Raw genomic sequence first — 13,150 nt, 5'->3', positions numbered from 1 at the left:
GTTGGTTGCCTGTATATTGTACACGTTATAAAGTGTATATACGGCGGCGAGGTGAACGTTTCCGACGTGTATATATACATAGCTTATACACTATATACTGCACAAAACCTGGAGAATTTCTGCGGTTCCGTGGCTGAATTTCTCTCTTTTAATCTTTTCTGTACATTTTTATATCTACATCTCGCCACCGCGCCTAAACTCTACGACACATTATGCGCGCCCGAGATCGTAACGGCAACTTTTACATCTGATCGGACTTTGCCGAGCTCTTTTTTATTTTTTATTTTGCACACGGATGTACGATCGAAAATTGAAGACACCTCCTTTTCCTTCCTTCCATTTCGCGCGCGCACGATATTACATTACGCAATCGCTAATGAGACTCGTAAATACGATTATACTTAGAAAGAAAGTGCGAAACTTCTTTTTTCTTTCTTTTTTGCATTCGTCAAACGAATCGCTATATATCCTCGTGCGCGCACCGATACATCGTCCATTGGCCAGTACGTAAAAGTCAGTGTCTGTACATGTGCGTGTGTGTGTGTGTGTGTGTGTGTGTGTGTGTGTGTGCGCGCATGTGTGCGTCGGTACGCGAAGTTTCACTGCTGCGAAACGTTTTTCTTTTGGCAAACATATTACGCTCGCGCGCGCACGCAAAATTGAATATTATACGATACTGCAATGCGCTTCCGCACACGCGAAATACTACGCAGGCTCTCTCACGGCGTCTCAAGCTCTCTGTGTTTTATGCGCTGTATACGCGCGCGCGGCCCGGAGTACGTAAAATTATGAAAGACGTTTAAATCGACGGATTATGGTATGTTAACCGATCGACGACGATTCATTAAAAAGGAAAGATAGAGAGGCAGAGATACTCGAAAGAAGAAAAAAAAGTATATAAGGTTCAAGTTGGCGATTTCGCGTTACGCAATTGGCGCGCGCATTCGCGTATAATTTCCGAGCAACCGATCGGGCCCGCTGCTGCGCAGACCGAGAAGAGAAAGACAACGGCGGACAGCTGACTCGATATTTATGCAAATTTCACGAGTACGAATTTTTAGAAAATGATAAATCTGTTCGCCTCGAGAGAATGAAGAGAGGAGGAAAACCAAAATATGTATTGAGAAGGAGAAGAGGTGAGGATCTCCGTTGCGTAAGAGGCCGCGATCTCAATGACACGCGCGTGCTATTTAAATATTTCACAGGAAAAAAGATATTCGGTTGATATAATTACACAACGTATTATCTATACGTGTGTGTATGTGTGTATGTACAACACATAAAAAAATAAAAAGGTGAAATTCCCTCTCTCTGTCTCTGTTACTGTCACACCAGTGCCCAAAAAAAAAACGTGTCCGTACTGTATACATCGCATAATAAAGAAATTGCACAATTTTTGGAACAGAGTAAGATTCGAATTCGCGCACAGCAGCAGGTGTTGCATGTATATGTATAGCGCCACAATGCAACTCAGTTCGCTGGTGCACATACTCTTGTAGATACAAATTTACAATCCATTCACTGGTAGTGTTTCTTTCGTTACTCGATTTTTACGATAATTATTGTTTAAACCCCTTGAATTATTACTTCGTTATAATGATTTACCACCACCGTACATAACACTCGAGTCACCACTTTTTCTTTTTTTGTTGTTGACAAGATCATTGCACAAAACAAATTCGAAGCTTTTTGATGTTGATGATAATGATGACGATGATGATGGGTGTACCTTTTAAATTTTTCCAAAAAAATTCCGGATCTACTCTTGCTTATCAACACTGACTCGAAAAAACTTTCATGCGAATTTTTAAAAATTAAAAAATTAAAAAAATAATAATAACAACAACAAAAAACAAAACAGCAGCAGCTGCGCACGTGGCCGTGTGTCGGCTCTTTCTCTCGGTCTGCGCGCGGTTACAGGCTCTCGGGCGACGTTCGCTGGTGACTGTCTGCGCGGTGGCGCTTTGCACTCAGCTTATATCGGGCGGCGGGAGGGGCCTACGTGCGCGGCCCGCGGGACTACTCTGCTGCGATCTCAAACCCACCACGCGCAGCGGCAGCGGTAGCAAAGTCCGTTATGGCCACCGGTGCGCGCGGGGCCCACCACTACTTGCCCGTTTTTTTTGCCTCTTCTCGCTCTCTGTCTTTCTTTATATTATCACCTCTTAACAGGACCGACATCTCTGGAGCGGAGCCTCGAGGTGTTAGTAGATCAATTTTATCGCGCGATGATTATTACGAGGCGAGCACGCGTTTGATTTTTGAGGGAATCGTTAAGGAAGTCGACTTCCACCAGATTTTTTTGGGGGGCTGGCGTTGCGTGTAAATCGTTATCGCTTTATTGCCAGAAAAAACCTTCGATCGCGAGCGACGCCCCATAAAACGCGCCGATCGATCATCGAATAAAGCAACGTATCGATCAATTAAAATCACATTTGTCGCGATCGTTTGTTTGTTTTTTGTCTCGCTATCCTATGTATATTTATTTTTAGGAAACAGAGGCTGTTGCCGAAACGATTATGGCGATATGCTGCCGCGAGAGAGAAAACTTCCTGTGGCTCGTTACGATAAATGGTCCACAAAATCGCGCGACGACGTAAGATGACGGTAAAAAAAAGGACCTGATCCGGATAAACGTTGCGATGCGACACGAAACAATTAGCCTGTTTTCGTGAGAGATCAAGTGGATATTTGCAACTTGCCTGTCAATGTATGTAACACAATCGATCGATGCAATAATAGAGCGATCTTACGTGCCGACTTTTATCTCCCCAAAAAGGCGACGAGAGTGCACACATAATACACTCAAGGACAATAAAAGTAGAGATCGATCGTGGGACAACAAAAAAACAAAACGTCGCCCCCGGAAAATTGGACAGAATGGACGCAAGGAGGATTAAGTAAGTCGACTATCCGACACCTGCACCGATTTCTAACATCTCATTCTACTGCAGCTGCTGTAATTTCGCAGACGTAATGCCTGCGTTTGATGTAAAAGTCGATCGCTTTATTCTGCATCGTGACCATTGCAGGTGATCCCGATAAATGTCAGGCATTAGATTACATCGACTAACAGCTGTTGAAAAAAGCACATCGGCAAGTTTTTAAATTGTATAATTATTCTAATGAAATTCAGAGGATACAGATGAATCACCAGTGCAGTACGTCTGATATTTTTTGTTGTACCAACGACTGAAAATTCATCAATTCTCGGAAAATCACATATGCGTTAGCAACGCAAGTGTTAAGAGCACACTTACATGTGTGTGTATGCATTTATACACGCAGCAACATACGTCGTCGTTGTCGTCAAAGATTATATATATTTTTTTTCGGGTCACGTATATCGTAACTGGTGTTTCCGTCCGCAAAGGCAAAGTCTATCGTTTATATGCTACGGACTATTGAAATCGTACGACTGTACAGTTTCTCTGCTGCTGCGCTGAAACGCGCGCAATATTCTTTCAAAATCGCCATCGACGCGCGCGCGCGAGCGCGGCATATACCTGTTCCGAAAATTATCTATTCTTAAAGTAATTTTTAGTTCGATAATGTACCGCCACTTATGTGATTGCCATGTGTGCTGTGCAGTTTTACGATTTTGCGTGCGGCCATGGCGAATACGTCCATACGTGTGATTTTTTTTCGCTAAGAGATAGAGAGAAAGAGAGAACGGACTTGGATGATGTCAGTGAACTTAGAGAGATACATGCGTGCTGTGTAGTGTATAGTAGCGTCGTCGTCGTCGAGCATTTGAATGAAAGTTCGGAATCGATGGAAACGGCGTATCCCTATAGCCAATAATAATAATCGCATTAAAAATGATTTTGATTCATGAATACTTAAATATTGTGAATTTATATCATGGATTAATACAAAAAATATAACATTAAATATTAATTGGTGCTCAATTATGGCACGATAAAGCTTTCGAATCTACCCCTGAAATAGAACCAGTTTTTGTATGTTCCAATTACATGAGATGTATTAAAGTCATTTGCGGTTTCATGGGAAAGAGTTCATCATTTTTTGAGACGTTGCTTTTATATCTAGGACTCTTTACAATCAGCTTGTTTGTTGCTGTTCTCAAAATTATGTACGGTACATCGAAGAATAAATTACGTACATTGGAAATAATGGCCTATAAAAATTATTCGATGATAAGTAACTCGACAAATGGGTTAATTAAAAAGTTGTTAATGCGTAGCTCACTGTCTGCAGTCAGAATACGCAAAAAAAAAACTATTCCTTAGGTCATTGAACTTTATTGAAATGATGTTTCAGACGTGTAAAATTATACTTCTATCATAAAAAATTGTCCCATTTTCATTAGTTGGCAAGATGATGACGGGACAATGGTGTAATAAGAAAATGCAGCAACGATTGTGACAACTTTTCTGCAGTAAATTTATGAATATTTATAGCTGTGCCAGATGGAAATTTTCTTTTAAAACTTTTTTTTACATGACTCGAAATTTCATAATACGATCCTCCAATAAATTTAATGTCAATATACCTTTAAAAATACAGATGTTGGATTAAGGCATGTATTTAATTCAAACTTTTTTTTTGTATAAATAAATTGGTTGCTGCCATAAAGTTTTATTATGGGAGTGTTTTTTGAGGATTAGTTCATCGTTGGAAAAAAACGAATGACACATAAACGATAAAAGAATCAAAATTTATTCAATAATGCCGATTTGTCACAACCACGAAAGAAATTAATTATTTATTTATTTGAACGATTAGCTTACATTCAAAGTTGTTTGAACAAAACCGTAGAAGTGAACTTCCTTCGTGAGGCATTTTACGAGAATGTTAAAAAAAAACATTTGGAACCGCAAAAAAAAGGAATCTTTTACCTTCGTGGTGGCTAAACAATCATCCGGCTGTAAATATTTTTTTCCGGAATTCGATGGTAACCTTCATCAAGTTCCCGAAAAAAAAGTTTAATCTTTTATAATTCGCAATCCATTTTGGGTCTGTTGACGCCATCTATAAATTAGCACCGATACGTGAATGAAATAGTAATAATACTTTACAGAGTATTTCATAACCGTTGCTCAGAAGGATCGAAACGTCCCGAAACAATGATTGTATTCTTGATGAATTCGGCATTGAAGATATCTTTTTTATTTTATTGATCTAAAAAATTTTCCAATTTAATACAATTTAAAGCATTCGAGAATTTCAATTATTTTGTTCAGTTTCAAGTACAAAATTATTTGGCACGTACTGACTGATGAAAATGTGTCAAGATACATGAATTATTATAAGCTAGAATGCATATGTGTGTATTATTCCGAATTCAAGAATGTGTATGTATATTTCGTAAATCAGTCTAGTCTTGGTTATTTTCTATATTAACACGTATATTTAGTTGTCTAGAATATTATTTTTTATAAACGTTTGTAAGATTTGTACAAGTCGGCTTTTGCAAAATACTTCGCGTTACTCATTATTTCGGACGGTTACTGAAATAGTGTCGTGCATATTATACATAAATGTGATGCCTAACGTTTTACAAATTACTGACAAGCTAGCCGATCGAGCGAAAAATTATATTATAATATGATTGTCAGTTCGTAACATATTTTATTATGGTATTTTATATCTTTTAACTAAATGCTGATTATAAAAATTGTAAAGTTCTATATTTTATACTTAATAATTTAATTAATAATATTATTAATCAATTTATAGCCAAAGAGCGACGTTTCCATTATTATGAGTATATGTTTTAAATAAATCTGATTTACTTTTATGTTGTATCCAATCTAATGATAAGCCTCAGCCAAGAAAGTTTTAAGTTTCGTTTGCAGTGAAATAGTCTCGACCGATGGTTCTGTGTCCGACGCGCATTGTGCAATTGCTCACGAGTCATAGCGAGGCGCAGTTGAGACTATAGTCCGAGTTACCGACAGCTGTACACCAGTCTTTCGAAGCATCGTATACTGCATTTGAACGTTCGTGCGGACGACGACGGCAGTAAACGCGCATAGTAGGAGTAATGTGTGCGCGCCGGTCAAGCTTATGATTGACTTTGAGTGATGTTCACCAGACGGAGACACTTTTATTATTTACGAACGCGACCGAATGATATTTTCGAAACGTTCGTAATATCAACGTAATTTCATTGGGTAACGAAGATTAGTTTTTGATAACACTCACGTAATGCCGTGAGCTTTAAAATTTCGGATATTCTTTAACGATCTTGAATGCAGATCTTGTTGCCGATAAATTTATATTTCAGAAAAGTTGAATTGCCATCAACATACTCCGCTCTTGTTTTTTTCAAAATAACGTTTCATCTTCGTGTACCAGATGAAACATCAAACACATAAACCTCCGGTAAAAAGCTAAACGAGCTCGTTTATCATGAAAATCGCCCTCTATGATTTAATGTAATATATTTGTGATATTTATTGTTACATGAAGTGACTGACGAATCGGAAAAAGTTGTCATACACGCAAAACTATGCAGTTAACTTTTATTTGCCCGCGCGTACATATTTTTATTGGGTATCGCATGCGTCCAGTCGCAAAATGGGCATTAAACGATTGAAATAATTTCCGTGAAGGAATAAAACGCATACATCGATCAGCCTTTATATGCAATTCTTCTATGCTCGCACTACAGAAGCGCATATAGATTGGAAAGTGCACAAAAACACATATACAATGTTTTCCTGATCGTCAATAAATATATGTATTACACGTCTGAATGAATTTGTAAATGTTGTAATCTTTATATGCATGTGTGCACGTTATTGTAAAATCGCAAGAAAATCCGAAGGATTTCGAATCTGTTTAATTTTAAGTGCGTGCACGAACTCAAACTTGATCTTGATTCGAGCGAGCTCGGGGGCGGCGCTCCTTAAGCATCCATTGTTCTGTCGACAATATAACTCTAAGGTGCGCTTGTATTGTGATTTACGAGATGGAGCATGTGCACTCCCGCGAGGAAAGTCTCAAGATCATTGACACGACGACCGGTTGAGATAGTTTTGCAAACGCATCGAGATCGATACACCCGTCGAATAACCTTTGACGGCAAAGAAAAAAAAACTGAAACAAGGAAACGAACGATACCCAACAGTCGAGTTGGATAGATGCGCGTGGGAGGTATATGTATATGTGTGTGCGTATCCCATAACTGACTTCGGACGTTACGCACTGGCTGTAATGAGGAAAAGTGAACATCGGGCTCGTTTGAGCGAAAAGCTGCCTTTCTATAAGGCCCCCTGCGACTGGATACACATGTCAAAGACAATAGCAAAATTGGAAAAAAATGGTAGAGGAATGCGTGTACGCGTACATATTGTCATTTGTCGTTAGACGGGGGACATACAGCTCGTGGACTTGTATATCACGCGGGGCATATACCTTTATAAATTCCGTGGAGTTTGGCTCGATGAATTCACTTGCCATCGAGTCATATGTAATCGCGTCGCTCAGCTGTAAATGTCAATAGAAAAAAAATATAAAACGTTTATACACGCACAGAGTGTACACATATAGTTTCAGTGTCCGTTTGTTTTTCTCCTTACTCTATTTCGTCTTTGGTTGTTACCCGTTGACAAAAAAGTCGGTAACATGCGATAAAGAAAAGCTTATTAAAGAGGAAAAATTGCGTGCGAGTTTTCGGACAGGAAACTGCGAATCATGGACGGCGAAGCCGATTTGTGACGAAACACCACCGAAGCGCGTGCCCAGGGAGCAACTAGTGAGAGTTCATGCAGCTACAACCGAGAGTTACACCCGTGCACGCATATATTACTCTCCGTCGAGTGTGAAATATATAAAATGTAAGGCCTGCAATTAACGATGTATTTTATATTTTATTGGACACGCGTGTAATTATGTATTTTCGTAAATTCGGTATTTTACGCGGCTGCAGTTGCAGCTGTGTGCGGGCGTTTTCGACATATGATTATTAATGCGCACGAAACGTTCTGACGCATCGCGCGTCGCTGCAATTCAGTCAGAATTGATCCATCGTTCGCAATTAAAAATGAAATTCATTTTTCGACTTGGATCTCGCAATTAAAGATAATGTTTTTTTTTTCACTCCAAAATCCACAGCTCTACGTAGACCATAAGTATCGCGAATTATGCGGCTAGCATTGATCGTCCTGATATGGCTCGGGGCAGCCGCTTCCACGCCGGTCACTCGTAAGCTGCAGCCGGTCAACGACACCGCTGTTTCCGCCGCAGCCGTCAAGACTGTTTCTCCGTCGAACTCGACGCAACAACACAAGGGCAAAATCGAAATTCAGTCACCGGCGGCTAAGGTCAGCAAGGAGGATCTGATATCATGGATAAGTTACGCGATGCGGCTGATGGCGTCGAAAATCAATATCACGCTCGCGACGGCCGAGCACGACGACAGCCTGCCGCGCGAGAACATCGAGAAGCTGCGCAACTCCTCGCTGCTGCTCAATCACTTCATCGACGATCTCAAGGAGGAGACGAAGCGATTCAACGCGACCAAGAGTTTGATGTCCGCGGGCTTCAAGGTGATTCTCGCGCGTCACTTTCGTTGGACATACGAATGCGTTTTCGAATCGTTGCATATACCGATTTATCGTGAGAGTGATGACGTTGTCGATTTTTGTAGAGCCACGATGTCAGGTCGATGATGCGCGACAAAGGACTGGATCAGCAGACGAAGGCTTCGAACGCCGAGCAGACGACCCAGTACGCGAAGAGTCAGAATTTCGATTTTTTCACCAATAGGCCCGTGGATATACAGAATATCGGTACGTTGAGAAAAAAATATATAAATCGATCGAACAACAACCACACCTGATAATTGTATGAAAGTGACAATCAAATTATCAGATCTTTCGCAGTCTTATAATGCTCAATGAAATATTTATGTATCCGATTATGATCGATATTTGAGTATACACACCTGAAAACTAAACTATTGCGCGTGTAAAATAAAGCCCGGCAAGTTTTTATTCGCTACATCGATAATCACTTTTTGCGGATTAAATATATTTCATAAGGAATCAAATTGCAAAAAAATCAATTTATCTCGGCAAAAAAATATTGTACACTTACCACAACACGTCGATATTTCAATTAACGTCATATTACATTTATCGGCCTGTCGAGCAGTTCGTCCTCCCGATCCGCTTGGCTCTCTGAATCTCGTGCAGATTCGCAATCACATAGCCTATCCTCCTCTCGCGACGCCTCCTGCGATCAACGAGGCCGCGACCAATGCAATGACCACGATGATGGCCGCCGGCGAAGGTGGCACGATAAGCGTGCCCTTCGAGGCCTACGTCACGATCACGCGAGACGGGGCGACCCTCGTGCAGCCCACCACGACGGACATGAGCACAACGACGAAGATGCCGCGTCAGCAGCAGTCACAGATGCAAAAGAAAAATAAGAAGAAGATGCAGCAGGGTAAAGGCAGTCACGGTGCCTCGACCGAGCAGGTCCCCGACAAAGTAACGTCGCCGGAACGAGGGAAGAAAAAGAGTGAGCTTGCGCACGTAGCGCGTTGATGATCGTAGCGGTAATATTTTGACGTTGTGCACGAATTTTTCTTATTTTTTTTTGCAGATAATTCCAACAAGACGGAGGTGCTGTTCGAAGGCGACACCACGACATCCAAGAGCAGCAACAAGAACAAGAACAAGAACAAGAAAAAAAAGGCGACGACTAGGAGACCGTCACTACTTAGCATGTTTGTACGTATAGATCATGCCGTTTTTTTTATAATCACGAATGACAATGCTTCATCGTATTATAAATTTTAAAAAATAACTAGATACGAAAAAATAATAAAAAATAAATTAAATAAAATATTTATGCGACCGATTTAAATTGGAAATTACCTTTTTGGGTATAACTGTGGGCAGAGAGGAAGAATTGCGAAAGTAATAACGGCGTATACACGTGTCTATAATATGAGAAAGACAAATATATAGGCGACATACACGCGTTATTTTTTTTTTTATTTTTTTTTTCATATCAACTGAAAAATTCACGACACGCATCTTTCGTTGTACAATCGTAAGTCATCGTAAATGCCGAGCGGTGGACGGACCCGACGTGTGCGGCCACTACACGCACCGGAATCTCATTAGCCTGCTTCGAGCAATGATATATAATTGAAGACGAGTGTACGAGTGTAGTTGCGCATTTGTGCGGCAGACAATTCGCACTTTGCCGAACTGTCGTTTAATATCATTATAATCGTCGCACTTGAAAACGATCGGTCGCAGAAATTGCAACCACTCATCAATGGAAGCGTTTACAATGATGAACTGCCGAACTTGTTGTATTAGCCGTCCCGAGGATGCTCGGCGCAATAATTGCCCAAGCGGATAATGTCAACGCGTATCACCTATGTGCGCGTATTGTGTGAGATACGAGGTTCATTGCACGTCTCCGGCCGCAGACATATATCTTTTGCGTGTGAAGTTGCATAACGATGTTATCCCGACATCTGCAGCAGCAAGTGATGGTACCTTTTGTCGAGTCGTGTCGCGCTTATTAGCCGCCTTGGCGATTGAACTTTTTTTTACTTTCGTTTTTTGTCGTAGTTGCGATCTTTTTACGAGTGCGTGAGGCATATTATAACATTCGAATTTTGCATACGCGCCTATTGCTTAAGGTTTCGACGTCGTTTTGAATATTCTTTCGTTATTATTTTTGTATCTATTTTTTTTTCTCTAATTCGTTCAGATGAACAGAGGCAAAAAGAAGAAACCTCAGAAGCAGAGCGACGACGACGAGGACTTCAATGATGAAGATGCGAACGATGATTTCGGTGGCCAATCGAACCAGGACCAGTACGATGACGACGACAGTGGTGGCGGTGGCGACGGCGATAGTGGATTCAGGGATGATTACGAATACGTGAGTGAATCTCAAATTTCGACGATTCGTCCGAGTATGAATTTTTTGTACTTTTATATGCAATTTTAGGACGATGACGAGGGCTCGCTGGGATCGCTCGAGGATCTTATTCCACTAGTCATTCCTATTTTGGAGGATATCAGTGACGTAAGTTTCGATCAGTACATCTACTATAGAAAAGTTTAAAATTTTACCAATCGTTTTTTAAATTTTTTTCAGCCCGAATCAGAAACAGATTTAGCAGAATTTTTAGCTGCTGCCGTGCCTTTGCTACAAGGTATTTCCGAGGCGAGTATTATAATAGTGAAAAATTATTTCTTTGTATTTAATTTTTTATATAATTAATTCTTGTCGAACTTTAGGTGGATCCGGAAACTGGTGAAGGACCGGATATCGTAGGTGTGCTGCTACCCGTACTTCAAACTGTATCTGTGGTGTGTATTACTGTCGATTTTAACTTTATGGCTTTTGACAAGTTTTATTAAATAAAAATGAAAAATGATAACAGGGTAAAGACGGCATGGGTAGCGACATTGGAGCCCTTCTAGGACCTCTCATTCAGCTGATAGGTCCTTTTATTGGACCCTTATCTGGTCCTCTCGTTGGTCCTCTGTCCTCAACGCTCAGTGGAGTGAGTTATATCAAAACTGTTGGAATTTCTTCTGTTTTAGTCTCTTTTAAAAAAAAACCACGAACATTGTTTCATTGTAGAACGGCCCAAATGGAATAGCACTCGGAAAAATTCTCGGCTCGTTATCGAGGTATTCCGCCGAGGCAAGTATCGTTAAAAAAAAAGAATCAAACGAATCGAAATATTTGAAACGAGTGACTTTTTATTCTTTAGGAAATGGATGGTATGTCGATCATCACCGGAATAGTGTCAAGTGTACTCCCCATCCTGAGCAAGGTACGGCGAAAAATAATTCATTCGAATTAATGTTTTTTTCTTTGTAACTTTTTTCTGCGCGTCGAAAAATGTTCACAGGAACTCAGCGGTCCGGACTCGAACATCGACGTCGGTAAGATCGTGAGTCAGGTAGTGGTGGGTACCTCGTCGGGTCTCAGCACGGGTCTCAGCGGTGGAAGCAGCACCGGTGGCGATCATCCCGGCTACGCGTACGGTCCACCGGCACCGGCGTACGGCGCGCCACCCGCTGCACCGGCCCAAGCGAATTTCGCCAATTTCCTGAATCCGCCGCCACCCGGCAGGCCAGCGAGTTTTCAGGCTCCGAGCAAGCGACCGTCGTCGTCCACGGGGGGCAAGAAGCCGAACAAGTCGAGCTTTTTCCGGCCGCAAGCGACGCAGTACAGGCCTCAGGCGACGCACGCCGAGACGCCCGCCGAATCGAATCAGAAAAATAAGCACAAGCCGCCTGCGACGAATTACAGTCACAACAACAACAACAACAACAACCATAATTACCATAATAGTTATCGGCCGCCAAACAGGTACCCGAATCATCACGACAGTTACGAGTCGGCGGAGGATCATCATTACGGCGCGTACGGAGTAAGTTACAAAAAATCGTGCAAGATTCAGCAAAATACATCGAAAAAAATTTCACTGTACTTTTTTTTTTACATAAAAAGCCCCCGAGAGTGAGCCCGTTCGATCTGCTCGGCAAGTCCATCAAGGAGCTGCTCTCGGGCAGCATCAATCTCTTCTCGGCCATCCTGAGCACGTCGACGGCGTCGGCGGGCGCCTCGTCGCAGCAGTCGGCCGCCGGCTCGGCCTCTGGCAGCTCGAGTCCGCCCGCGATGCAGGGTTACGGCTACGGGCCGCCAGCCACGCATTACGGAGCCCCGACGATCAACAATCAGAATTATCAGGCGCCGCAAAATTTCGGCTAAGCTAGTTACACATACGCGTACGTCAACAAACACAGGTTGAAATAATTTCAGACTGAAGCAAGAGATTTATTTTTTATTTTCGCGATATCGATTTCCGTATTGATTTGTAATCGCTGTTTTTTTATTTTCCTTCTCGACGACCGCGCGTCATCGCCGGTGAAAATAAAAGTACATCCTTACATTGCTCCGCTATAGCATACACTTTTATACACGTTTACCTTGGTTATTAAATAAATACAAAATAATTCCAAAAAAATATTTCATCGCAATCAATCTCGGGACCAAAATAAAATGATGTTGTTCGCACGACACCGCGTTCAATTAATCGAATTGACAATCGAGCCTCGCATCGGCGGCCAAGTCTCAATTTTACTAGCCACAGTCCTTATATACTGTAACTTTCACAATATTTTTC

At 41.5% G+C, this 13,150-nt stretch overlaps 1 protein-coding gene across 1 annotated transcript in view; it reads right to left on the bottom strand.

Annotated features, from left to right (window-relative positions):
- The window catches only part of LOC106655078 (glycine-rich protein 1-like), a 28,031-nt gene extending 26,098 nt beyond the window's left edge, over positions 1-1,933 (bottom strand). The window contains exon 1 of the mRNA XM_023462827.1: positions 1,730-1,933. The gene's annotated coding sequence lies outside the window, so the exon portion shown is untranslated. The remainder of the gene's footprint in view (positions 1-1,729) is intronic.
- Between the last annotated feature and the right edge of the window lie 11,217 nt (positions 1,934-13,150).

Source organism: Trichogramma pretiosum, unplaced genomic scaffold (genome assembly GCF_000599845.2).
Source record: "Trichogramma pretiosum strain Unisexual culture from Peru unplaced genomic scaffold, Tpre_2.0 scaffold1, whole genome shotgun sequence".
In the NCBI taxonomy this organism is placed as follows: domain Eukaryota; kingdom Metazoa; phylum Arthropoda; class Insecta; order Hymenoptera; family Trichogrammatidae; genus Trichogramma; species Trichogramma pretiosum.
This window is presented reverse-complemented; position numbering and strand designations above follow the sequence as displayed.